We start from the raw sequence: 27098 nt of genomic DNA, 5'->3' as shown, positions 1-27098 counted from the left end.
TGTCCATAGTCGTTTGGCCCAATTTCAGTGAACACAGCTATGGCAGCCCATCATGATGGGAACTTGTGACAGAACACGGTTTACCTCATGACCACAGAAAGGGTGGGTTGCCCAGAGGTCCCAAGAGCATACCCTCAGTGACCTAACTTGTTCCTGACATCTCCAGATAGCACCATGTCTGCTAACCAAGTTTTTAAGACATGGCCTTTGGGGGAGATTTAAGATATGACCTATAACAGGGCTGTAGCTTGTCACGTGGCTCTGTACACCAGTAAGACATTAACCCTGCCACTGATCAACTCTGTTTCTGTCTTAGTTAGGGTTTTATTGCTGTAAAGAAACACCATGATCATGGCAACTCTTAGAAAGGAAGATATTTAACTAAGGCTGGCTTACAGTTTCAGAGGTTAGTCTGTTATCATTATGGTGAAAAACATGGCAGCAGGCAAGCAGATGTGGTACTGGAGAAGGAGCTGAGAGGTCTACAACTTGATTATAGGCAGCAGGAGACTGACTGTACCACACTGGGCATAGCTTGAACATAGGAGATCTCAAAGTCTGCCCCTCGAGTGATATACTTCCTCTAACAAGGCCACACCTACACCAACAAGGCCACACCTCCTAATAGTACCATTCCCTGTGACCAAGCAATCAAACCCTGTCTATGGGGGCCATACCTATTCAAACCATCACAAGTTGTATGCTCAACACTATCATCAAGTCCTCAAAAATGAACACAGACAGTGCTAGGGTGGGCATTAGATAGGCCTGCTCCTTGAAGACCTTCAGCGAGAAATGGCTGGGTCCTAAAGTCTCTAGGGCTTGCCTTCACTGTCCGGCGATTGTCTCAGATGGTTTTTATCCACTTACAGTCTAACCAGTGGTGCATAAATGAAGAATACATTCCTATGTCCTCAGGCCACATGCTGACACATGCTATTACCTGAGGGCTGGTTTGTGTTAGAGAGGAATGTCGCTTTCATTGGCTTGTGTTTTTCTTGATGAGTTGATGTGCTGACCACTTTCTACATATTTAACCGCTAAGATTTTCCCCTTCTGAGACATGCCTATTTATGTCCTTTGCCTGGTTTTTCTGCTTTCCTATTACCTTTCTAAGTAAATTGTAGGACTTTCTTATGTTCCAAATAATGATTCGTTAGTTTTAAACACCATAAATAGCTTTTCCGATCCTTTGGTGCCTATTCATTCTGTCCTTGCTACCCTACAACTAATGAGGATGTTTCTTTTGAAATAGCCAAATACATGAAGGTTTAGATGTATGATGGATATTCTTAGTTGTCAAGTTAACAATGGCTAGAATTAACTAAAACTCAAAAATAAAGGGGCAGACCTGTGAAGGGTTTTTACCTAACTTCAACCGGGAAGCTTCTAGTCCAGAGCTTTGAGGTAGGAAGACACATCTCTAATCCATATCCTATGAGCTTGGAAAACCCACCTCTAATCTGGGCCACAACTTTTCCTAGAATTCTAGATAAGGACGTAGAAGAAGGAAGCTCAAAATTTTAGCATATATTGATAACCAGCTGAGGCATGCAGCCTCATGGGCTGAACAATGACTGATTTTTGGACCTTTCGTTCATAGGCAGCCAATGTTGGATTAGCTGGACCACAGCCTGGAAGTCATCCTAATAAATCCCTTTTCTATATATACAGATTCATTCTATAGTTCTGTTACCCTAAAGAACCCTGACTAGTCCAGGGAGTATATTTGAAGGGGAATCTTTTTAAGAATTGTAGCTAGGTGTGCTGACATAGGCCTTCAATCCCAGCACTCACAAGGCAGATCCCAGTGAGTTTGAAACCAGCCTGGTCTATATACCCAGTTACGAGGCAATCAGGGTTAGGATATAGCTACATACTGAGATTCTCTCACTCTCTCAAAACAAAAACAAACAAAAAAAGCAAACAAGCAAAACAAAAGAATAATCGTTTCTCACCCAAAACCAAATGAATTATTCCCCTACCCGTTGTTCTATCTGGCTTCACATCTGCACCTCCCATGATTAGGTTTTACGGCATCTGGGGGTCACCTCAGTGTGTAATATTAATAGGGATGTGATAATACTGTCTCTATTTAGTGAGCCAATTTCCAGCAGCACCTAACAACACATCTTCCCCCACCAATACGCGCTTGCGTCTCTGTGCTATGACAAGTACTCACAGGCATACACATTTGTTTCTAGCTCTTCTTGCTGGTCTTTTAATCTACATATTTTAGGCCAGTGCTATGTTAATTGAACTACATTTTTGTTTGTATCTTGGCTTGCTTGCTTTAGATAGGGTCTTCTGAGCCAAGGTTGGCTTCAATCTCATTATGTAGTCAACGATGGCTTTGACTTCTGATCCTCCTACCTCTACATCTCGAGTTCTGGACTTAACACATGTATCCTGCCACTCCTGGTGTGCTGCTGGAGATTATACCCAGGACTTGATGCACAGGCAAGTACTTAGCCAACTTCCTTACTTCCTCAGCCTGTGATTACATTTCTATGCCTTACGTATGCAGTAGCTCCCCCTCCCCAGCTACAATGTTATTTTTCATGGTTTCAGTTACTGCCCAGCATCTGTGGTCCATCCGGAGCAGAGATCACCTCATGCTATTCCATTCCATCCTACCTGAGGCAGAGCACGAGTCATCGCCATGCTCAGCGTTTCCATATGATATATTCCACTCACCCGTCAGTCACTTGGAAGCCATTTTGGTTATCAGGTATACCGTTAGAATACCACAGTACTTGTTTTACACTACATTTACTTTACTTGATATAGTTCCATTTTATTATCAGTTCCTACTGTGACTCTCTTACAGTATCTAATTTATAAATTAAACTATCATGGGTACGTATTTATAAAGAGAAACAGAATATACAGATTTGGATATTTATATTAGGTTTCAGGCATCTGCTAGGCACCTTGAAATCTATCCCCTTTGTATAGAAGCGGGGAATAACGTCCATCTACACATCCGACTGAAGTGGAAACGTAAGGTTCCTTTGGAAAGCCAGTAGTGTTGGATGGCGTTTTGTCGGGGCACACATGTGAAGGAGTGTTTTCCTGAAGCAGACACAGGTGAAAGGATGTTTTGCTAAAGTAAGCACGTAAAAGGACACATCATGAAGGATTCCTCACTAATGACACACATGTACTGGTTCACCTTACATTGCATTGCTGAGCTCTGTTGGTCATGACTCCATAAAGAGAAATGCACCAAAAACTTTTGGCCACGTGGCTTCTTGCCACTTCCTCAGACTAGGGCCAACTGACAAAGTATGTCAGCTGACACAGACTCACACGGTGAGGCAAGACCTGTGGGAGGACATGTGAGCTTTAGAGGGAGTATGAAGAAGGCTCAGCAGACAGTGACAGAGGCTTGCCTGCACAGCCAGCTTTGCAATGTTTTGTTGCTCTTGAGCCTTCACCTATCTTCACTTCATTGAGAGAGGCACGGCAGAGAACTTCTCCTGGCATCTCTGATGGTCATGGTCCCTCCTGCTGACTGGTGCTGACTCAGCGGAGGTCTGGCTGTTTCTGCTAGGTCATGCCACCGCTGCTGATACAACGTTTGCTATCCCAACACTACTGAACTGGAGTGCTGCTATATTCAGGAAGTGTTTGGGAATGGGTCAGCTGTCACTGCTGATTTCCTGGCAATGCAGATTGGATTTGCTCTAAAGAACAATTCCTAAACAGGTCCACTTCTTTCGTATCCTAATAACCTTTCTTTTCCGCTACCTCTGGTGTATGGTGGGCTGCAAGGGAGGTTAAAACGTCTAAAAATTCATATTAAAGGTGGGTCTTTGAAAAATCTAAACCTATATCTGATAGATTATACCTCTCCCCATCCTTTACTTTTCCTTTTTCAGTGTTTCTCTGAAACTCAAAACAAAAATAACAGGTGGCGAGCCCACAGCTAAAAATCATGGCCTTGGGTTCCGCACTGCACAAAGAGGAGTCAAGGGGCAATGGAAGTGTGACGGCATGAGGATCGAGAAAAGGCAAAGTCATGAGGAGCAAAGCCCATGTAGCGTCCCTTGGCTGTTAACTTCTGAAAATAACCCCCTTTCCTTCGATGCATTACTGAAACTAATTATTACTTAGGGACCTTACCCTGCTCCGGCTAAGGAGTATTGCATATTTGGACTCTATCACAGCACCATCTAAGATTCGGTGACAGTATTCACTGCACACTTCTAATATTGGCGATTAGAAGGCAGGAGGTTGGTGCAAAGAAATGCTCGATTCGATGACTGGAATCTGTAAGTGCTCTAATGGCCATCCTGGGATGGAAGGCGCCTGGTTGCCGGGAAACCCAAGTTTTTGTCTCTGCCGGGGACACCTGGAGGATAAGTTCTCTGAGTGCCATTCTTCTTTCCTGCCCTGATTTCACACATGACTCATTGTGCCCTCAGAGCAGGCCAGTGGAGCACAGAAAAGATATTCTGCTGTTACCATTTGACCAGACATGAAATTGAAGCTCAGAAAGTTGTGTAGTTTGGGCAAAAACACACAGCTAAGGAAAATTAGCCATGGCCACTTCATCTGCTCATTTAATAGTAGCGTGAGGCTAAGCACAAGGACTTTGGAATTCAGCTGCCTAAACTTTGTTCAGAGTTCAGGTACTTCCCATTATCCTATGTAATGTCACTGTCCTTGAGTACAGCTAAGCTAAGACTAATAGTATGCAAGGAAGTTGGGAGGCGGCTCAGTGTGTAAAGAGACTGCAGTGCATGTGTGATGAGGATCTGACTTTGAATCCCCACAAACAATGCAAAAACTGGGTGTAGCGGCACATGACTGTAACCTCTGCTGGGGAGAGGACAGAGTAGGCAGACCATGAGAGGATCTATGAGCAGCCAGTAATCCCCAGGTTCTGTAAGAGACCATCTCCAAACTAAGGTTCAAAGTACAAAAGAAAGACTCCCCACCGTTGACACCCTTCACCCATAACTGCATGAGAGAACAACCCACACACATGTACATATAACCAAATGCACACATATACACACAGTAATATTGACATTTGGAGCTAGAAACATGGCTCAGCAGTTAAGAGAACAATACAGCTTTTCCAGAAGACTTAAGTACAGTTCCAACCACCACAGTCTGTAATCCTAGCCTCAGGGCATCTGACACTCTATTCTGGACTTCCTAGGCACCTATGTGAGTACACACATGCGCGCGCGCACACACACACACACACACAGAGAGAGAGAGAGAGAGAGAGAGAGAGAGGGAGGGAGAGAGAGAGAGAGAGTTAAAGATAATAATAACAACAACAATAATGTTTACTTCCAAAAGCTATAAAAATAAATAAATAAATGAAATAATATGTATTCAATTCTTGAAAAATTTCCCAGAGCCAGGAGGTGGGTGGCACATATCTTTAAACTCAGCACTCAGGAGGCAGAAGCAGGCAGATCTCTGTGAGTTCTAGGCCAGCCTTGTCTACAGAGTGAGTTCCAGGATATCTAGGGCTACATAGAGAGTCTCAAACAAAAAAAATGAACAATTAAAAAAAAAAAACAACTTCCCAGCATAAGAGCCTACTGTTACTATTATTGCTAGCAGACTAGGGGCCATCTGGATTCAGGTTCAGAAAAGAGTCAATAAATTATAATGAACTTATTGATTTCTGTGGGAGTTAAAGCAATGCTTCCTCAAAGACATTCCTGACCTAATTCCCTGAGCCTGTGAATGATGTCTGCATGGAAAGTGGACTTTGAGGTGACCGATTTATGGTGTAAGGTGATCTTCCAGTTTCTTCTCAATTGTTTGTCAGAGTAGGCCCTAGTCAAGTCATAGAACCTTTTGCATGGAAGAGAGGCAGACTTCCACAGTCCAGGCAGAGTTCGTCCACACGAGGAGGACTAGGCTAGCCACTGTGCACATTCAAAAACGAAGGGACTGAGAGATGATGATCTGTTGAAGTCTGAAAGGGGTGGCAAGTCGCCCAAACCTTGAAATCTCTCCCCTACATCTCCAGATGACAAGCAGGCCTTATTGACACCTCAGATTCAGCCCAGTAGGAACTACTTCAGACATCTACCTTCCAGACTGTGAAAGGACAAAACTGCTGCTTCTGCCACCAGGTTTGGTGGTAACTTGTTACAGCAGCAATAGGAAGAACACAATAATGACCACCTTGTTACTGCCTTGTTATGACCACCTTGTTACACTTTGTTACACCTTCTTATGACCACCTTGTTACACCTTCTTATGACCACCTTGTTACACCTTCTTATGAGCACCTTGTTACACTTTGTTATGAGCACCTTGTTACACTTTGTTATGATCACCTTGTTACTACCTGGTGACCACCTTGTTATGACCACTTGGCAACCTTGTCTTTGTTTCAGGAGGTTGTTATGACCAACTTGTTATACTTATGTTCTGCTTCTGTAACCCTGCCTATTTTCCTGCCAGTATTTTCCCGTTTGAAAACCCTCTACTCTGAAGCTATAAAACCCCTTTTTCCCCACCGCATCAAACACTGATCTCTTGAATCCTGCCTTGAGGGAAAGACGAACCATGTACACAAATTTTAAAAAGCTTACTTTAATTAACTTGGCTATAATTCAGGATGATGATCTTTCCACTCATATCTCTGGGATTAACAAACCATGTACAGAAGAATTGCCTGTAAACCATAAAAAAGGAGCCCAATGCCAATTCTTCATCATTAACAAGGGCTGGGAGATGGCTCTGCTGGGAAAATGCTTCCTGTGGAAGTATGAAAACTGGAGTTTAGATCTCCAGCACCACGTAAAAGCCAGGCTCCATGGAACACATCTGTAATCCCAGCACCAAGAGAGCTGGGATGGCAGATTCATGGTGTTCTCTGGCCAGCCAAGATAGCCAAATTGAGGAGTCCAAGTGAGAGAATCTGTCTCAAAATACAAGGTGGAGGAAAATACCCAACATTGACCTCCATCCCCCATACATGAATGCATATAAACCTGCACACATATGTGTACATGCCCATGGACATATATGCACATATACCACATACAAAATAAATTGACCATACCTTAATAATTAAGCTCAACATTCATTAACAAAATGAGACAAACCCACTAAGTAGGCTAAAGTCATGGAGATGACAAACGAGGATAGCTACTTACTCTGAAGTGCAAACTGGTCTAACCACTTTGGAAAAGAATTTGCTACTTGCTTGTTAAATAAGATATGTTGCTTCTTCAAGGCATAAACATTCTTCCGAGCATATGTTCTGGGAAATTCTTGCTCATTTTCATATAGAGATACATACAAGAAAATTCACAGCAGTACAGACTGTAGCGAAAACCTGGAAACAACCCCAACAACAATCAACAGACAAATGGATAAATTAACAACTTTAGGCCCAAAAGTGAGAAACTGGGAATGAAAATGAATGGCTCTATCACTCACAAAGATAAATTTTATCACTCACAAAGACAGATTCTATGAACATGTCGAACCACAGATATAAGTTGCCAAAGATTTTCTATGCCATGACACCATTACATAGTGTTCTAAAACACTAATGTAGATAATATAGATATGGTTAAAACGACCCCCAATGGTGAGATGATATACAAAATGTACAAAATGCAATCTGTTGTTTAGCCTTAGCAGTGAATTGTATTCAGAGTGGGACCCACAGAGGCATTGGAATGTGCTTGTTTGTTTTGTTTTGTTTTGTTTTTTGTTTTTTACAAAGTAAGCGAAGTGTTTATTCTATCTTTATTTAAAATGCATGTACTTGGGGAGGTGGTGGCACACTCCTACACACCTTGAATCCTAGCACTCAGGAGGCAGAGGAAGGTGGATCTCTTGAGTTTTAGGCCAGCTTACAGAGTTCCAGAACAGCCAGGACTATGCAGAGAAATTGTATTGAAAAACAAAATAAGTGTGTACTTGTTTCATGTAATTTATGTATGAGTTCATATTTTAGATATTTTAATTTAAAAATTATTTTCTTTTATAAATATAGGTGTTTAGGGTTCTCTAGAGTCACAGAACTTATGGAATGAATATATATATATATATATATATATATATATATATATATATATATATATATATATTCATACAATGGACAGTTGGTTGCTCAGTCCTAAGAAGTTAGGTGTTTCAACTGGTCTTCTGTATAAGTTGAAATCCTAAAGAGGTAGATTCCAACAGATGTGCTGGCAAGTAAGTGCAAACAGGCAAAGAAGAACGAACCCTTCCTTCTTCAATTATTCTTGTGTAGGTCTCCAGTAGAAGGTATGGCCCAGATTAAAGGTATGTCTCAAGATCTGGATTAAAGAGGTATGTCTTCCAGCCCCAAGATCTGGATCAAAAGCTCATGTCTACCAGCCTCGAGATGTGGGTCACAGGTGTGCCCTCCATTTCTGGATTATAGTTCATTCCAGATACAGTCAGGTTGACAACCAAGAATAGCCATCACAATAGGTATTTTACCCTCATATGTGTTTGTGCACCACTTGCATGTCTATGTCCTCAGAGGCCAGAATTGGACATCAGATGTCCTGGAACTGGACAGTTACAGTGTAAGCCACCATGTGGGTGATGGGAACCAGACTCAGGAACATTCAGGAATCAAACACTGGCTGGAAGCACAGCCAGTGCTCCTAACTGCTGAATCACCTCTCCTGCCCCGGATTCACTTCTTTTATTATATGTGTATGTCTGTGTGTGGGTCCGTACATATGAGTACAATGTCTGTGGCGTCCATAGGAGGGAGTCCATTCCCTGGAGTTGAAGGGACAGGCTACTGTGAGCTTCCTAAAATGCAGACTGAGAACCATGTATTAATTGCTGATCCACCTATCCAGACCATAGTTTAGATTTGTTTAGATTAGGGCAATTATTTGATTTCTAGTTACAATTTAGCCATTCTGTTCAAAAATATGTCTGGAATTGTTCTAGGAGAAGGTGTCATGGTTTGGACTATGAATTGTCTACCAAAACCCACGTGTTGAAGACTCGGTTCCCCAAACAGCTAGTGATTCCCATCACTAAAGGGTGGTCAGGAGGGTTCTGTGATAATCAGATAGATTCCTAACTCATTGATGATTCATAATTTGGTGGGAGGACTTCATTGGGGATGTGTCTTTGGAAGGTATATCTTCTCTCTGACCCCTTCCAGTCTCCTTCTGCTCCCCAGCCTTCCCCAGATCCATACTGACTAGGCCAGTGGGCCACACACTGGGACCTCTGACACCAGGAGCCAAACAACACTCTTAATCTTGTTTTTCTTTGAGATGTTTTGTCAACAGTAGCAAAAAGTGACCGACATACTAGGGATGGCTAGCAACAAACAGCCGGAGTATACCATCAAGGGGCGCACAGACCAGCAAGCACACAGAAGACACAGTCAACAACCATCCAATGCTTAATTACATCCAGGCATCTGTAAAGGGAAAGACGCATATGGTGGGGGTATCCCACCTCCTGCTGCATAAGTAAAAACTGAACCTTTGTTGTATTGTATCACTGAGATGTCATTGTTCCCTTGACACACATGCCAAGACTGTGGGGCTGCAGTGTGACAGGAGGGACCATGGATTAGTTACTTTTCCATCACCATAATCAGCATTCCCCGAAGACACTGTTGGAGAGAGACAGCATTTATTTTGACTCATGGTTTCAGAGGTTTTTCAGTCCATCATGGTGCTTCCTATGATGATGTGACCAGTCCATGACAACAGGAGCCTACAGGCAGAAGCTGTTGATGATGTATCAGAATGCAGAGAGCAAACCAGGAAGGAGGCAGAAATCACATGACCCACTCAAGGACCTGCTGCAAGTGATCTACTTCCGGGTCAGGTAGGCACCTCCCATCAAGTGGAAAGGTATTCAAAACCTGAGCCGTAGGGGAGGGACATTTCAGATGTAAATCCAAACACAGCAGGTTGGAGCAGAGCTATCGAGATAAACTTGTGGCCTGGGAGAGAAGTCTCTGTGCTGGCAGAATAGAGGTGGAGTGGTAGACATCTGGGAGGTAGAAGCACTCTGAGTGACTTGAGTTTCTGGCTTGTATAGCTGGATATCCACCCACCACTCATTCTTTGTTTTACTTAATGACTCAGTGGGTGATTGACACTCCATCCACTACTGGCAGATGCCCATAAGCGAGTTGTCCCCATTTCTTCTTCAACTTAGAAACTGAGAGAACTGAATGGGTTCCCCGTGAACTCAAGCTCACAATCTGCCCAGAAGTTTGTCCACTGGTAAGGGACCTCCTCTCTGGGAGAGAGGAGAGAAAAAGTAGGGAGTCAGGGAAAGAGAAAATAACAAGAAGTCGTACACACGGACCTTGTGCCCATCCAGCCTGAGCCACTTTAATTTCTCACCTGGATCAACAAAGAGGACCTCAGCTTCTGCCCTTTCTCAACTCGGCCAGAGCGAATCTGCTAATGCAGCAGTCAGTCAGGCACAGACTATGTATAATTCAGGGTTTCTCAACCTATGCACCTTCACCACGTGGGCCAGCATCATGGGTGAGGGGAAAGAAATGCTGTCCTTGGATGTTTAGCAGCATCTCAAACCTGTGCCTGCTACAGCCACTGTCACACTCAAGGCCTCCTCATCTGTGACAAGGAGAATGGGCAGCAAACACGCCAAATACTCTTTACTCCAGGCAGTCCTGAAATGCCTTCTCCTCCTTGCAGAGGGACAATTCATGAGCACCCTCTCTTCTCTGATTCCGCCCCTCCCCCACCTCACCCACTCAGCTTCCTTCCTGCGGGCTGACCCTCCGCCTAGCCCTCTAGCTCATGAGCTGGGGTCTCAGTCTGAGCTGAGGGCCCTGCTGCTCTTGCTTAGGGAGGATGCCCCGCCCTAAGATTTCCAAAGAACTCCCTCCATCAGTAACTTTGGCTTTTGGCTTAAACGTTACCTTCTCGGTGACGCCAACTCAAGGCGCCTCTTAGGAAATTAAAATCTCAGTGCGTTCATTTGCTAGGATGGAATGAGTCAGCGCGGGTTGGGTGAGTTAAAGCAAGGAGTGGGTTTTTACACAGATCTGGAAGCTAGAAGTACAAAGTCGAGGCGCCTGCAGACCTGGTTTCTCCTAAGGCTCTCATCAGCCGAAGCCCTTGCTTGTCCTTGCTGGGTGTACAGGCATCCCAGTTTGTCCGTCCCAATTCCCTCTTCTGTCCAGGACACTCTTTAACCTAGTCACCCAGAGTTCCAGGGCTCTCTGAGATCTTAGGGTGTTAAGCTTGCACTTGGGAACTTTAGGGGTGTTACCTTCGGCCCGGGACACTCCAATGGATCAGCAATGATCAAGCTGGCATTCTGAATAGTTTACCTTTTCATCCAGATTATGGTGTCTTTCTCTTCCAGGTCTCCACCAGAATATCATATTCCATAAAGCCAGGGATTTTTGTCAATCGTATTCACTGCTACATTCACAGTGCCTATTAGCACATGGCAAACACTTGTTAGAAGTGTTACAGACAGGAGCAAGAACTGCTTCTCCACATACCAGCTGCACCCTTGGGAAAGATCACTTCTCTATTCCTCAGCTCCCTCTCTCAGGCTAAGACAACCCAGAGCATGAACTCTGGTCTATTAGCATAGGGATGCTAACTTCTAGGTTCTCAAGAAAACCCTGTGAGAGAAAAGTTTCCTTTCAACTGCTTCTAAGGGAGGCACAATTCCAGAACATCAAGGTGAGGGAGCAGGAAGTGAGGTAAAGGTAGCTGAGAAGTGAGAAGGGGTTGTGGGGAGGTAGTGTCCAGACAACTGGCCCCCACTCCCTTTCAAAGCCAGGTCACACAGAACTTCTCCAGACAGGCCTCACAGAAAGCACTGGCCTGAGAACAGCCTAAGGCAAGAGGGCTCCCTCCAGCCTTGTGCCTCCCATTAGCTAGAAGTAGCCGCAGGAGAGTTAATGCCCTTGCAGCATAAAGGTCTCAGCTGGTTCTTTAAACAGCCTGGAAGGGAGCCAGACCCTTGGCCCTCTGGAGGAAGGCTTCGTCCCAGTCTGGAAGCAGTAGAGCCTGCAGAGGTTGGCCCTAGGCTGCCATGAGCGAAGGAAGAAGGGTTGAAAAGAGCCAGTTCTTGTTGCCTGTGGACTGGAAAGACCCCAGCCAGGTGAGCCCGCCAAGAACGTGTCCAAAGCGGGATAAGTGAGGGAAGCTGCCAGATTGTGGAGAACAAAGGTTCAGGTAGAGCTGGCCAAAAGTCTCCAATGGTGAAAGGGGGCTTAGTAGCCCAGTAAAAACATGCATAGGTCATCAGAGCCAGGGGACCTGGGTTTACCTTTGACAGCCCGGACAGACCATGCCTGTGCTCTGCAGCCAGACCTAGTGGAACCGTTCTAGGCCTATGTCCAGGTATGTGTGGACACCATGGACAGGCTGAAGGCCCAGCTGGGACCAACTCCATAGTAATGATGCAGTGGGAGCCCAGATCCCGCCCCTCCTCCCCCTCCCATGCTACCCAGCCTCCCACCAGCTCATCACTTTGTACACCCTTCCTCAACTCCCACCACCCCCAAAGCTGTCTCCTCAGCTAGAGGAGGGCGTTGCCTGCCACCACTCCCCTTTTGGAGGGCATTTTTTTTTCCTGTGCAGGTTGCCACCTTGGACCATGCTTCCCCTTCAGGGCAGACCTCTCCCTCCAGTCTCCGCCCAGTGTCTCCTGGGAAGCCGTACTAGCAGATCGCACCACTTGAGCGTTGGGAAGGCTGTCTGCGGAACTGTGCCGGGGTGAGACTGTTGCTGCTGGCTGCCTGCAGAGGTAGCAGGAGGCTGATTATAGGGCTGGGTCCCTTGGCCCTGGCTGTGGGTGCAAGAAGCTGCCTGTGACGCTTAGCTGTCAAGGTGGGGGTGACGGTTGCCCTGGTGACTGGGCTGGGAAGTGGGCTGGCTTTGTAGGCACAAATGCTGAGAAGAAAATATAATAAGCCCAGCTAGAGTTGCCCCCCCTCCATCTTCCTTTCTTTTCTTTTTATTGATCAGAACATCATTTGGTGGGAACCTTACCATTGCAAACAAAAAATGACCGCCTGCATTTGGACCAATGCCTTGCACTTCTCTGTGAAAACTCCATTCTTCTGTCCCCTCCTTCTGAGTCCACTGAGCTAGCCCAACTAGTTAGCCCTACAACGATGGTTAGGTCACTTCTGTTCTCTAAGCCACACAGGGATGAAGTGACCCTGCTGACTCGTTTCATGTTCAGTTCCCGGGCCCCACCTCCAGACAGTGATCCAGTTAGAAACCCAATGCTGGGAATCCGCATTTTAGCCTTTTTGCCTGCAACGCCCTCGAGCACACTGCACCTGCATTTCTGAGCCATCAAGCACGGAGAGCTACGTTAGGATCAATTAGGACAGTTGCTCTGGGGTCCGCCTGAACCTCCTATCATCTAGAACAGTCAATCACACAGAGGATTAGACAAGATGAAGCCACAAGCTGAGCCCAGCGCCTGACACTCAACCCGCAGCGACTCTACTATCCCGCTCCCTGTCCCATCTGCTTGCTGTCCTCCAGCCAAATCTCAGGTCTGGGGAAATGATGCACCTTAGCAGTGTGCAGAGTCATCAGACGAGCAGGCAGGCAACAGGGGAAGCAGCTCTAACAGCTGGGCTCCACACCAGAGCTCCAGCTCTCCCTAAGCTGTTACCATGGTGAGCAAAGCCACGACAACTCGTGTGTGTGTGTGTGTGTGTGTGTGTGTGTGTGTGTGTGTGTGTGTGTGTGTGTGGTGGAGTAACCTTCTTCCACCCTCAGAGGGCTGTAAAAAGTCATTTTACAGAATATAAAGAGGTTGGAAGCTTCCTTCCCACCCACACTGCACCCACAACCACCATTCAGGATACAGTAAATGACAAGGATTTGGCTGAATCATTCTGCAGAGTTCCAGGGCCTGACACAGTGCCTGGCATACACCAAGCCCTCAATAAATACTGGCTGAGTGGATCAATCAAAGGCAGAGCTGCTTCTCCCAAACCTCTTAATCAAGACTGAGTTTCATTTAAGAGACAGAAAGAACGTAATTAGGCCCCGTTATGATTTGCATTTGAAAGGCCCCTCTCCCAAAAGATCACCCATGGAAGGCTTGGTCTTCTGTGAAAAGATCAGAGAGATGTGGTTCTGGGGAAGTGAGTCAGACCTTGAGTACACTGATGAGTTCATAGTCTGATAGCATTACTGAGAGGTAGTAGAGACAAGGAAGGGAGCTGGGTTAGAGGTAGTTGTAGGCAATGATCTTGAGTAATCTACCTTCTCAGTTCCTTCACCCTCTCTGCTGCCTGACTGCCATGCAGTGAGCACCTTTGCTCTGCTGTGCCCTGTTGCCATGACACTCAAGCTTCAGCACCTCAGGATGGAGATAACAGAACCAGTCACCCATAGTCTCAAAAGTCTCTGGTACTGAGGTCTCCATTACCCACTTCCTTACGCCGTTTTTCTCAGGCATTCCCAAATTGAAACACTCCTATTGTTTCTAGGGATTTTCCCCTGGCTTTCTTCCTTACCAGTCCCTTTGGACAGGTAATAGTTTAACCCTTTATATAGCTGTTAATCCCTGGGCATTAATACTAGCTCCCTGCCCCCCACCCAGGAAAGCCTAAGATGTGCAGACACATCCTACCGGTCAAGCTCCAAACTTTCAGTTTTGCTTGCCTCCATAAATTTGTTCAGGCGAACCCCTGTGGGCCAGAATAGTTATTAATATATCAAACAACATAATGAAAAAAAATTAATGTTTTCCCTTGCAAGGGACTTCTTTCCCCAACCATGAACCTTTCACACTTCTTCTGTCTCTAACCCCTTCTCTCTTGAGGACTGCCTAGCCCTTCCCCACCCTCTCAGACATAACAGAATGGGTAAAACTCAAGTTTGCTGAACACTGCAACTGACCAACCAACCTTACATAAGAAAAAAAAAATAATTAAAACACTTGGCTCTGACAACATTAAAAATTTATCCACAGAATTATCATGTCTATTCTTTGGCATCAATTCACAAGACCTGCCCTTGAGAAGTAGCCTTTGGGCCAGATATAGTAGTGCATGCCTTTAATCCCAGCACTCAGGAGGAGGAAACGGGCAAGTCTCTAATACTAGTTCAGCACTAGCCTAGCCAACGTAGCGAGCTCTGCATAAACTGATGGCATGGCTGCTCTGTGGTATGATTAGGGGGAAGGTTTTTGCTGTAGACATGAAAGTCAGAACAACCAGAGGCATCTGGAAGACTCCAGACCAGGGAAGGAAGTAGACTGACCATGGCCAGCAAACCGGACATGGCCAGGGTTGTTTGCAAGAGAGGAGAGGAGAACAGAGGCTGGAGAATAGAGAAGCACGGTGAGGGAGACAGGTCTAGCATAGAGCGCAATGAACATCCGGGTTATACAAGTGATCATCCGGGTTATACAAGTGACCATCCGGGTTATACAAGTGAACATCCGGTCATAGGAAGGGCTGTGAGTAGCTGGGGGAGGGAAGCCATGAGCCGGAGTGAGTTTAGGGCAGAGGAGGTGAGAAGAGCTAGGAGTCTAGCATGGGCTTTGAAATTTACGGAAGGAATTGTGATACGGAGGATTTGATATACTGATTGGTGCCACAGGTAGCCATATCCCTTTGGCCAGAGGTAAGGAAATGACCCACTTTAGTAGACAGGAACCAATTTCACTGGTTCCTGAGAAATCCTAGCTTTTACCTAACTGCCAGAAATCTTCCTACAGTCCCGATTGAGCTCATTTCTGGCCTTTTGGGGTTTGGGGAGTTGGAGTTTCCTTTGGACCTGACAAGTTCCAGGCCGATCAGGACTAGAGGGAGAGAGAGAGAGAGAGAGAGAGAGAGAGAGAGAGAGAGAGAGACCCTGTTGACCCTGTTTCCATACCAGAGCAGCAGCAGAGGATGGGGGGAAGGGAGAGGGATGCTAATTAGTTCATCAATCAGACAGGTCCAGAATACATGGATGTATTTGAGCTAAGAGATGTTATGATCATCTTGTCTTTCTGCCTCGAGGGTCCTGCTGTTCTTAATCTCAACTTTGAGCCTGCGTATTGGCCTATTCGGACCTGGGGCATTTGTGTAAGCAGAGAAGATAGGGCCCTGTGTGTGTTCCAGACAGATACCTCAAGGCCACCTGGGGTGGAGAGAGTCAGTGCAAATACAATAAAACCACGTAGAAAGTATGTATCCACCCTCTAAAAAGGACTGGATTTTTCACTAACTTTATTTATTCAATTCGTGTGTGTGTGTGTGTGTGTGCATGTTCACATGTTTAGAGATATAACTGTCTGTGCATGTAGAGATCAAAGGTTAATGGACACTGTCCTCCTAGATCTCCCTCCACTTTATACGTTGAGGCAGGGTCTCTGACTTGAGCTCATTGCTACCAATAGTGTAGCTAGTTAGCCAGCTTGGGATCCCCAGTCTCTACTTCTCCCCGAAGGCTAGGACCACAGGCTTACGTGCCCATACATCATTTACAAGGCTTCTGGGGATCCAAAGTCAGGTTCTCACAATTAGACAACAAGCATTTCACCGCCTGAGCCTGAGCCGTTCTGTAAGCTGAAGGGCTCAGCAGGGGAAAGCACTCACTCAGCAGCTTCCCAGCCCCTGCTCCCTTGTGTTTGAAGGGCCAGCTTCTGAATGCACGTCTCAAAACACCTCAGAAGCAAACCCACGTGAGCCAGGCTCCCATTCAGCATGAAACAGACTGAGCCAGTATGTGAATGCCTGCCTCCTCTGTGTTTTCTCTGCCTGCCTCTGAGAGGCTCCGGAGAGCCGGTGCCATCATGGCGTCTGTCTTGGCACAAGGAACACAAAGGCAGTTCCATCACCACCTGTTCCACTGCAACGCACGCTAGCAACACTTACTAAAGGCACACGCCTGACTCACACCGCCACAGTTTGAAAAGAGGGGGCAGCGCCACTCCTCTCCCTGTGTCACCACAGTAATTACAGAGAACAATGATTTGAACAATGAGAACTTATAATTCTCTAGCAAGAGGCAAAAAGTAGTGTCGTTTACAGAAAAATAATCTCCTGAGTATCAGGTAACAGAAACCGGCGTATTCCGCCTTGGTCTGTATGGTGGCTATGAATCCGACGGGATCTCTCATTCACTGACTAATTCATCCAGCACACACTATTAGAGCCCCCGTGACGAGGCAGGCAGAGCAGACACTACAGCCTACAATCTAGCTTCATTTCTTCTCACCCCTTCAACCAGAAGGAGGGCCTGCTGGAACAGTAGCCATTCCCTGCTGGGCTTTGAGATGGTGGAGACAGATATAGACATCCAGGAACCCCATCTTTGAGGTGTCACAGTTCAAGCCTCAAACCAGCAACCTCACAGGAACCTGGAACAGAGTGGGCAGACCTGGGGTCGAGGAAGAACTGCGATTGTATAGAAAGGGAGATGTATCTTCTCTAATGTATGTGCTCTAATGGGGTGCATATATGTGTGCGGGTACACGTGCATACATGCTTGGGTGTAAGTGGAAGCCAGAGGGCAACCTCAGGTGCTGTCTTTAAGAACCCCATGCATCTCTATGAGACCTGGTCTCTCACTGGCCTGGAGTTCACCAACCAGCTTGGTTGGCTGGCCAAGAAGCTCCAAGGATTCACATCCTTGGATGTGTGTCATCACATCCGGCTTTAAGTATATGTATATATTTAAATACACACACACACACACACACACACACACACACACACACACATGTAAATGCAGGTGCTTACAGTGGCCAGAGGTTTCAGGTGCTCCTGGAGCTAGAGTTACAGGTGGCTATGTGTCACCCAGTGTAGGTGTCGTCCTCAGCAAGAACAGTATGGACTCTTAACCACCGAGTCACCTCCCAACCCCACCCTGCCTACTTTAAATGTGGGTTCTAGTATGCAAAGCCAGATCCTCATGCTTGAAGGCAAGCACTAGACTAATTGCTTCCCATCCCCAAATATGCTTTTTAACATAATGATCGGGACAAGGGTAGAGGGCGGTCTTCAGGGACCACAGTTGGACCAGGTAGCTGTCCATCAAATACAGGCTGCCCAATCATGACTTGGGCACCTGCCTTCTCCTTTCTGTAACTCTACTGCAGGAGGTCAAATGAAAATGGAGTTTGAGTCAAGCAACAGAAAACACAGGGGATGGATGGACTTAGAAGCCAAGGCTGACTTTAAACTCTCCCATGCTACTACAGGAGACTGGCTACGAACCCAGCACAATATCAAAAAGCAAGCATGCACAGATAAGACTCTCATAAAATGAGCTCAGGCCTATGAAGCAGTTTCAGGAATACAACAGCCTCTCCGACTTTGCCTTGCCACTTGACTACTGTGTGTTCTGTGGAGAAACCACTCCGTGCTGAACGGAGCAGCCTTCTACCTCCAGCAGTGACTCTTGTCCTTCTCACACACAGCCCGGATGAAAACACAACCTGCTTCACACAGCTTGTTTGTTGCTAAGTAACCACTTCTTCCTGGTATGAGTGTGTGACCACCCTTTCTTACTGCAACTTAATTGCGTGACCTTAACACTGGAGAATGGAATTGGAATGGGGCAGGCGTGGGGGTGGGGCTTCATTTCTCATCACCTACACTGTCTGTTATTGTCCATGACCCTGAAGAACATTTCCTGGGAAAAGGTGAAAAAAGGGAGGGGCAGAGGAAGAACTGAGAACACGAGGGAGGTAGGAGGAAGTCTAATCTCCACCCAGCCACCCCAGAGACCTCCTGGTGACTGCATGAGCCAGAGAGCAGACAACAACCTTCTGTCCCCTTTCTCCTTCAAACACTGCTAACCCACGGGTCAAGCATGAGCATAGGCTTTGAAGCCAGGAATAGTCACCTCAACCCTTGCCACAGTCCCAAGGGACACAGAGGCCACCAGCAATACGGCAGCAATCTCCTCTTTCAAGAGCAAGAGAGAGATAAGTAAGAGTTTCCTCTTAGGAGCTCTGTCTCACATTCACTATGTCCCTGAAGCTGGGGTCTATGAGGCTATTGGTGACTGATGTTTCCCAGAATTCCATAGTCATGCAGGAACCTGTCACTTCTCTCAGGAAATCGAATGGTCTGCCCCTAGATCACTATAAGTTATCCACTACCACCAGCTTTATAGAGGCATGATCAAGAAATAAAGGTGTGTGTGGGCTGGGGGCATGGCTCAGCTCAGAGAGAGCTCTTGCATCTCGTGTGTGAGGATCTACATGCTTGTAATCGCAGCACCAGCAAGATGGGAGACAGCGACAAGGAAGATCCTGGAAGTTCCCTACTCGGTGACGTTCCAGACCAATGAAAGACTGTGTCTCAAACAAAAGAGCTAACACCTAAGGTCATGCCCCTGACCTCCACGCATGTGTCATGCATGTGCACACTGAACGCACATTTACCCCTCCCACACCCACACATGCACCCTCATCTGCATATTCCCACAAGACCGCATGCAGTTAAGGTGTACATGTTTTGCTCAGCATTCTCTACACTCAGTCTGTTTAACACATCTGTGACCTAGCTATGTGTGTGTGTGAGATAATACCTCACACCTACTCCCTTAACACATAACAATGATGTAACCCTGCATTAGTAATAAGTGTGGTCACTTTGCTGTACACTGGTTCTCCAGAAGCCAGTCATCTCAGAACTGCAAGTCCTCCTGTGTTACCCTTGGATGAACGTCTCCCCCACTTACCTTACCTCTGATCCTTAATAATTATCCTTCTGCTCTATCCTGAGGCTCTGACGTTTTCAGATTCCACTTCTACAAGGAGATCGTATGCCCCGTGCATTACTCAGTCTTCCCATTGCTGTGACAGAGGTAATTTAAGGAGGGGGAGGGGCATTCTGCTTTAAGAAGATGTGTAGGGAGGGCTGGAGAGATGGCTCAGTGGTTAAGAGTATCCGACTGCTCTTCCAGAGGTCCTGAGTTCAATTCCCAGCAACCACATGGTGGCTCACAACCATCTGTAAAGAGATCCGATGCCCTCTTCTGGTGTATCTGAAGACAGCTACAGTGTACTTATATATAATACATAAATAAATCTAAAAAAAAGGAAAAGAAGATGTGTAGGCTATCATCACAGGGAAGGCGCTGCAGCAGGCATGGGAGGCAGCTGGCCACGTTTCGTCTTCCACTCAGAGGCAGAGGGTAGACGTAGACATAGTGCCAGGCTGTAACGCTTCAAGGCCTGCCCCCAGTGGCCCGCTTTCTCCAATGAGGCTCCATCTCCTGGAGGTTCTACGGCCTTCCAGAACAGCACCACTGCCTGGGAATCGAGTGTCCAGGCACACGAGCCTGTGGGGAAAGTTCACATTCAAGACAGCAACATCCTGATCTATTAGTCAATCGTTTTCAACCCCTCCATCCCAGCAATGTTGATCAGTTTCAGCTCCCAGGTCTGAGAGACCTCTCATTACACACCTATTCCTGAATAAAATAGAAGGATCCTTGACAGGGCGACACCCTGGGGTCAACAGCTATGATCTCTCCACTTAGCAGCCCAGACTTGGTGTCAATGGCCTTCTTCCCTGTACTGAACACAACATCTCCTGTGGCCAGACATATTAATAACAACCACTGGCTTTTTCTATTGCCTGTTCAGGCATCTCAGCAACCTGCCTATCAGCTCAGCAATTCATTCCTCCTTCCTCCTGCTCCTCATTCATCAAATCTCATCCCCCCTCCCCCCAGTAAACATGTAAATTTAATCTGACAACTTTGTTAGAGCAAAAGCAAACAGACACCACATTAAAACTGTCTTCCACATTCTCACTTTGTCTCAGGGGAGAAAATCCTCCACTGTTCTGCATCTAAACTGGGTGAACACATACAAGATGTGTGCACAAGCACACACACACACACACACACACACACACGTGTACTTGCACACACACAGAAGGGGGAGGCTTTAGTTGTGGGCATGTATTTCCCAGTTAAGTAATAGCAGTGTCCATTAAACTCACTAAGTCAGAGAAGAGAGCAGGCCCACAGCCCCAGCTGTGTGTTAGCTGTGATTTCAAGATTGGCCCTCTGTGTTCACATGTGTCCGACGCTGCAGGAAAACTCAGGCAATGCCAGTGTTCCCAAGCCACTTGTCATGAGCAGCTCACTTAACTCTGTTGCTCTCAATGCCTGGTCTGGGCGGCACACTGTGTACCTTGGATTTTAATCTTCCCTAATCACTGCTGTCATTTTTCTGCTCAAGAACTTGAACTGCTATCCAGTTCTAACAGAAACCAATCCAGAGACTCTCCCCAGGCCTTACATGGCCAAGTCCCTCCCAGACTTAGAGGCCCTAATAGGGATGTGCTTTCCCAAGTGATGGTATCCACACAATTCCTGCATCTGCCATTTGCTTTGTGTAGCCTCTCCACGAATGAACATTTTCTGTCTGCCAATGGCCACTAGAGCTGCTCCCTCAAAACGCAAAGCACTGTTTTCCTCAATGTCTCACACCCTCGCCCTACCTCTCTAGCAATTTGAATAGTCTGCCCCCTCCTGTCTTCCATAATTTTAAGGTCTTTGTTTCCAATGTGGACTGCAACGCAACAGGAAGTATATTGTGTCGGGCACCAAGTCTTAACTTTGTCACCTCCTAACTGTGTGACTTTGGTAAAGTTCTTTAATCTCCCTGGGCCTCAGTTTCCTCATCCATAAGAAGTGGACAATGATGTCTACCTCGAAGGTGTGTGGTGGTTAGTGAAGGAACTGGGCACAGGTTCCCCTGGTGCACACATAGGAACTCAGTGATGGCGGCCACCACAAGTGCTCCTGACCTCTGAGTGTCCTTTTCTGGACAAAGAGAGTGAAGTCAGCCAGCTGCCGCTTTCCCTCTTCTAGCAGTGACATCCTTCCTCCTCTACCCAGGCCTGTCTGAACATGCCAGCCCTTCCCACCCCCAGCCTCCCTCCAGGTACACACACTGCCACTAGTTACTATTTGGTCCTGAGATTTATTGCTCCTTTTGTTCCAGAGTGCTGATTGTTCCTCCTCTGAGCCCCATCCGGGCATTTCTTGTACATACGTCCTCTACTAGTCACTTCCACAGGACCCAACCAGAAGCCACCATCCCCTGCAAGTCCTCCCTGGTCCTTTCAGCAAAACCTGCCTTGCATGCTCTCACCCCTCTCTGCACACACACTCTTCTCAGCCTTGTCCGGAAGCCTGTGAGAGCCTCAGAGTTGATCCATTGGGAGGGGCAAGCCCTGAAGAAGAGCTGGTTTTTAGCTTCCCTGTCACTCCAGACTGGGCCTTTAACAGATTCTAGACCCTACATGGGGTCTGCTCTCTGGCCTCTGACTTCCTAGTTGGTTCAGCTGAGGATAAAAGAGAAAAACTGACAAGAGGCTGGGGGAAGTGGGGGCAGTGTGGCCAGGACACTGTTCCCCCTAGGCCTTCAGGTCAGAGTCCTCAGTCAGAGACTCCATCTTCCCAGCACTCTTTCTAGTAGCTCCTCTCATCCCCAGGATGCCTGGTGCTGTCCTGAGGGATGGTTCATGGCTTCCCTTCACCTGATCTCACTTCTATGAATGTTCCTTTCACCCGATAATTTCCAAAGATGGCAATGTCAGCTTCTCTTGCCAGTCCTTGACTGACACGGCTCTCCCCCATATTACATAAGAAAGCTTTGCGTAGACAAAAGGTCACGGTTCCCTCGGGTTCTCAGATCTCCCAGGGATCCTTCTGGATGTTTCTGTTTGGTTTGGTTTCATTTTAAGATCATTTTAAATAGAGATTCTGACACTTGTAGTGTCATTGGCAGGAATTAACTGTAAAACATTTGAAACTATTAAATATTTATCCTCAAGGTTCCTGGAAAATGAACCAGGGTTGCTGGGACGCAGGGATGCAGTAGTCCTCTGGCCACACAGTGCCAAAAGCAAAAGCAAATAAAAGGGCCCTGGGTGAGGGGTGGCTGAGAAGACTTTGCAAGGAGCCTTTAAGGCTTGGCTGTCACAGCAGGGCAGGCATCCCTATGACCAATCCCTAGGTGGTGGTTGTCCTGTCCTCTCTTCAGAACCATAGTGCCCTCCTCAAGGCTCTCAAGGTCTAGCTGCTTTGAACAGCCAAGGCAAGTATGTGGAAGACAGTCTTACCACACAACTGGTCGTCAGCCAGGCCCAGACCTTGACTGTGGCAACGCCAAGCCAGTATTGATTTAATTTATTTAAATTTTCATTACATTTATTTATTGTGCATACATGTGCGCATGTGTGTGCGTACACATGAATCGTGACGTGGCAAGACACTGCAGAGAGCTTCCTCCATTTTGTGTCCTTGCTGAGACCATTCCAATTTTAACTAAAATTTAATCCCTTTGTTGGAGGATCCCATATGGAAAAGTTCCCAACGCTGTTCTATGAACCAAAGGTCAGGATGTTTTAACTAATGGTTCTCAGCTTCTGTGAAACTGTTGGCTTGTGCAGACCTCCCCTTGTAAAGCCAGGTACCAGGACGTAGTAAGTTTTGCCTTTAAAAGCTGCTTTGGTCTGAGTGCTGGGGGCTACACTTAGGTCCTAAACCCCTGAATATAGTCCCAGCTGGTTGGAATAAAGACTTTCAATTGGCTATAAACTGTGTCCAAGTGGTCATCTCTGGTGAACTCCCAGTAACAGCATGTGGAGATCAATAGACAACTTTCAAAAGTTGGTTTTCAGCCTGGAGGTCCAGCACTTGAGAAGCGGAAGTAAGCAAATCTCTGAGCTTGAGGCTAGCCTGGTCTACATGCAAACTCCAACCAGGGCTACACAAAGAACAAACGCTGTCCCAAAAAGGAAAAAGAACAAACAAAAGTTGGTTGGCAGCAATCACTTTTACCCACAAAGTCATCTCACTGGTCCTTGATTTGGCTTTAATAATTTATTTTTATTGTTTGTGCATTGGTGTTTCCCTACATGTGTATCTGTGAGAGGGTGTCAGAATCCCAGGAACAAAAGGTGCCCGTGCTCCTGAGGTTACGCAGAGCAGGGCTGAGAGAGGCTAATCCAGTAATGTGCTGTGGGTTCTGTTATCTAAGGGCTCTGACGGGGAAGCCGCGGGGGGAAATTTTCACAAGAGAAACACAGAGTGCTATTACCCACAAAGACAATAAAAAAGAAAAGAAAAAAAGAAAACACTCTCCAGGCCAGCAAGAGAGCTCAGAAAGAAAAAAATGTAAATACCCTGGTTTTTAAAAAAATACACAATGCCGAGTCCAGGATCTGTTTTATAGACAGGAAGAGATGAACCAGTTTACCAGAAAAGATGATAAGAGCTTGCATGCACAGCTCATCCCTTCATTCAATCTAACAAACACAAGGCAGATAGAAATGCTCAATAGAGACCCAAGAAAGAATCTGTCCCACACAGGGACTGAACGGGGTGCCAGCCTGCTGCAATGCGCTGACCCCTAACCCCCAGGGCCATGTCCAAGACTTGGCCTTCTTTCAAGTGTACCCCCTTGTGTTAGTCAGAAGTTGCCATGACGAAGTAACTCTGAGACAATCAAATTAAAAAGGAAATATTTTTGGGGGCTCATCATTTCAATCGTTTAAGCCCATGTTGCTTTGGGTATATGGCAGGAGCTAAGAAGGTTGGAGGAAGTTGGGGCCCCATATCACCTTCAAGAGCATTATCCCTCTAAGGGCATTATCTAGAGCTTCTACCAGCTCTCAATATTGCCGTAAGTTGGGGACCAAACTATACCACATGGGCCTTCGGTAGCCATTGATGGTAGCACTCCTGGATAGAAACCTTATAGATCTCTCCCTGGTCTCTTAACTCTAGATCCCCTTTGAACTAGTTAAGAAAAGTCAGACAAGATCGGTCCATGAGAAGGTGAAGAAGTAAAGCCAGGTGGATGGCTTAAGACTACAGTTCAGGGGCCCGAACTGTGACTTCATGGCTACCTACAATAAGCAGGAAAGTCTGGGCCAGCATCCTCAGCCTTGGGACCTGCACTCCTATCCCTGGACCTCTGCTCCCCAGCTAGTCTGCCATGTTACCAGCCTTCCAACCTAGACACTCTCAGCTGCCTGGGGGTTTAGCTGTCACCCGGTGTTTTTCTTCCTTCTTTCCTTCCCTGAGATGTAAACCTTGACAAAGGAACACACAGCCCTTTGTCAAAGGCTAGCAGAGTTTGCAGATAAAAGCTCAGGTCCTGCCTCATTGGAAATGTAGAAGCTGAGCACCTGGCTTCAACCTGGCCCCTTTTTTGACTACGTTCAGTGTGCTTGGCCCAGCCCACAGTTCTCCTACAAGGAGTCTGTCATTTCTACCACCAAAGAGCTCCTGGCAGATCGCAGCAGCCTCTGTTCTCTCACTGTATCATCTATCTGGTCCACTTTCACTGCCAAGGACAGCCCTCCGCGTGCACTCGATCCGGCTCAGGAAAACAGTAAGCTTTGCCCTCTAGGATGTGTGTGTTCTCCACCTCCAGACATTTGCAATGTCTCCAAGGGTTCTTTAAAAAAAACAAAAACCGGGGTGTCTCACTAGGTCAGGAACAGTGGAACCTCAGAATAATAGAGCAATTGTCACGATCTCAAAGCTGCTTCTCAGAGGTAGGCTTCAAGTGACATTAAACACTTGGGATGGTTTGCAACAGCAACAGGATCTGGCAGTCTGGGCCCCCACACTTTATGGGTCTTTGCAGGGAGAGCAGTATGATGGGCCAGGCCCAAGAAACGTAATCATTTGCCTACGCTCACTCCTGAATGTTGCTTGTTTACCAGGGGGCTTCAACCGAGGTTGAACTCTCTGGGCTTTGGCCAACCTTCTCATAAAATATTAATGTGGATATGGCTCAGTTGGTAAAGTGCTTCCATGGTATGCACAAAGCCCCGGGGAAACTGGGCACAGTGGCTTATACCTTGTAGTCTTAGTAGTCTGGAGGAGGCGGCAGAAAAACCAGAAGTTCAAGGTCACCTTCAGCTACATAGCAAGTTTGAAGCCAGCCTAGGACACACCAGACCCTGTCTTAGTTATTTTGCTACTAGGGTGACAAAGTACCACGACCAAAGTAGCCCATAGAAGAAAGAGTCTACTGGGGCTTAGAGCTTCACAGGGTAAATCTATAGCCATCACGGCATGGTGGCATGGGAGCAGGCAGGTGCGGCCCTAGAGCTTTGGCCGAGAGCTTACTTGTTGAGACAGTAACCATGAGGCAGAGAAAGAGAGCTGACTAGAAATGGTGTGGGCTTTTGAAACCTCAGAGCCCTCCCCCAATAGCACACTTCCTTCAACAAGGCCACACCTCCTAATCCTTCCTAAACAGTTTCACCAACTGGGGACCAAGAATTCAAATATATGAGCCTATGGAGGCCACTTTCATTCAAATCACCACAGAACCTGTCTCAAAATAAAAAAGAAGACAAGACACAAATGCATTCACTCCCACTGAATTACAGTAAGAACCAAGAACAATTAGGTTTTAACATGTATTTTTAAAAAAATAAATAAATAGATAAAACAACACATACTTGCTAGGCAAAGTAATAAACTTCTTAGACTTTGTGAGACCTGCAGAATCCAGGATTCAGTGGTTAAAAGCATTTGCTGTGCAGCAAACCCAGGTTTGGTTGCTACCATCCACACAGCTGTCCCAGTACCCAAAGCCTTCCTCTGCCCTCTGCTGGCACTGCACATATATGGTATTCATATATACACACAGGCAAAATATTCACAAACATAAAATAACAATAAATAAATCTTTAAAAATTAACGGTACAAAAAGAAAAGAGATGTAAAATCCCAGCCCCTAGTCCCCCACTACTGGTTCAGAATCTGCACTTCCTCCCAACTTGTGTGAGGAGTACCACAGTTTGCAAACATACATAGCTACGGGCAAGAAACTGAGGTTTGAAGCCTCGAGCTCTTAGTTTGAATTCAGCTCCTCCATAGAAGACCTTCATGGGCTTCGCTGACCACCGGAGGCTCCGTTTCCTTAAGCACAAACAGACCAGGTTGCCCTAGGATGAGCTTGTAGAACACAGCCTTTTGGAGAAGGAAAAGCGAGAGGTGGAGAGAGCTGGCGGTGGCCAGACAGGAAATGGATACAGAAGAGATGAGATGGTGGAGGAGATCCGAAATAGATCGGGGCTTCCTGCTGCCAAACCTGCTGGCCTCCACGCTGGCCCTTCCCAGTCA

At 46.5% G+C, this 27098-nt stretch overlaps 1 long non-coding RNA gene across 5 annotated transcripts; it reads left to right on the top strand.

Annotated features, from left to right (window-relative positions):
* Positions 1 to 2574: 2574 nt before the first annotated feature.
* LOC108351293 (uncharacterized) lies at positions 2575 to 19953 on the top strand. 5 transcript variants are annotated; one of them, XR_010052336.1, is made up of 5 exons: positions 2575 to 2731; positions 8255 to 8313; positions 9270 to 9834; positions 11948 to 12725; positions 12978 to 13941. It is a non-coding gene; the product is annotated as an uncharacterized LOC108351293 (long non-coding RNA). The 5 variants fall into 5 exon arrangements; XR_005506217.2 differs by having other exon boundaries at positions 9270 to 12725; XR_010052335.1 differs by having other exon boundaries at positions 8255 to 9834.
* Positions 19954 to 27098: the final 7145 nt, after the last annotated feature.

This window comes from Rattus norvegicus, chromosome 6 (genome assembly GCF_036323735.1).
Source record: "Rattus norvegicus strain BN/NHsdMcwi chromosome 6, GRCr8, whole genome shotgun sequence".
NCBI lineage: Eukaryota > Metazoa > Chordata > Mammalia > Rodentia > Muridae > Rattus > Rattus norvegicus.
Note: the sequence above shows the minus strand (reverse complement) of the source record. Positions and strands in the feature narration are given on the sequence as shown.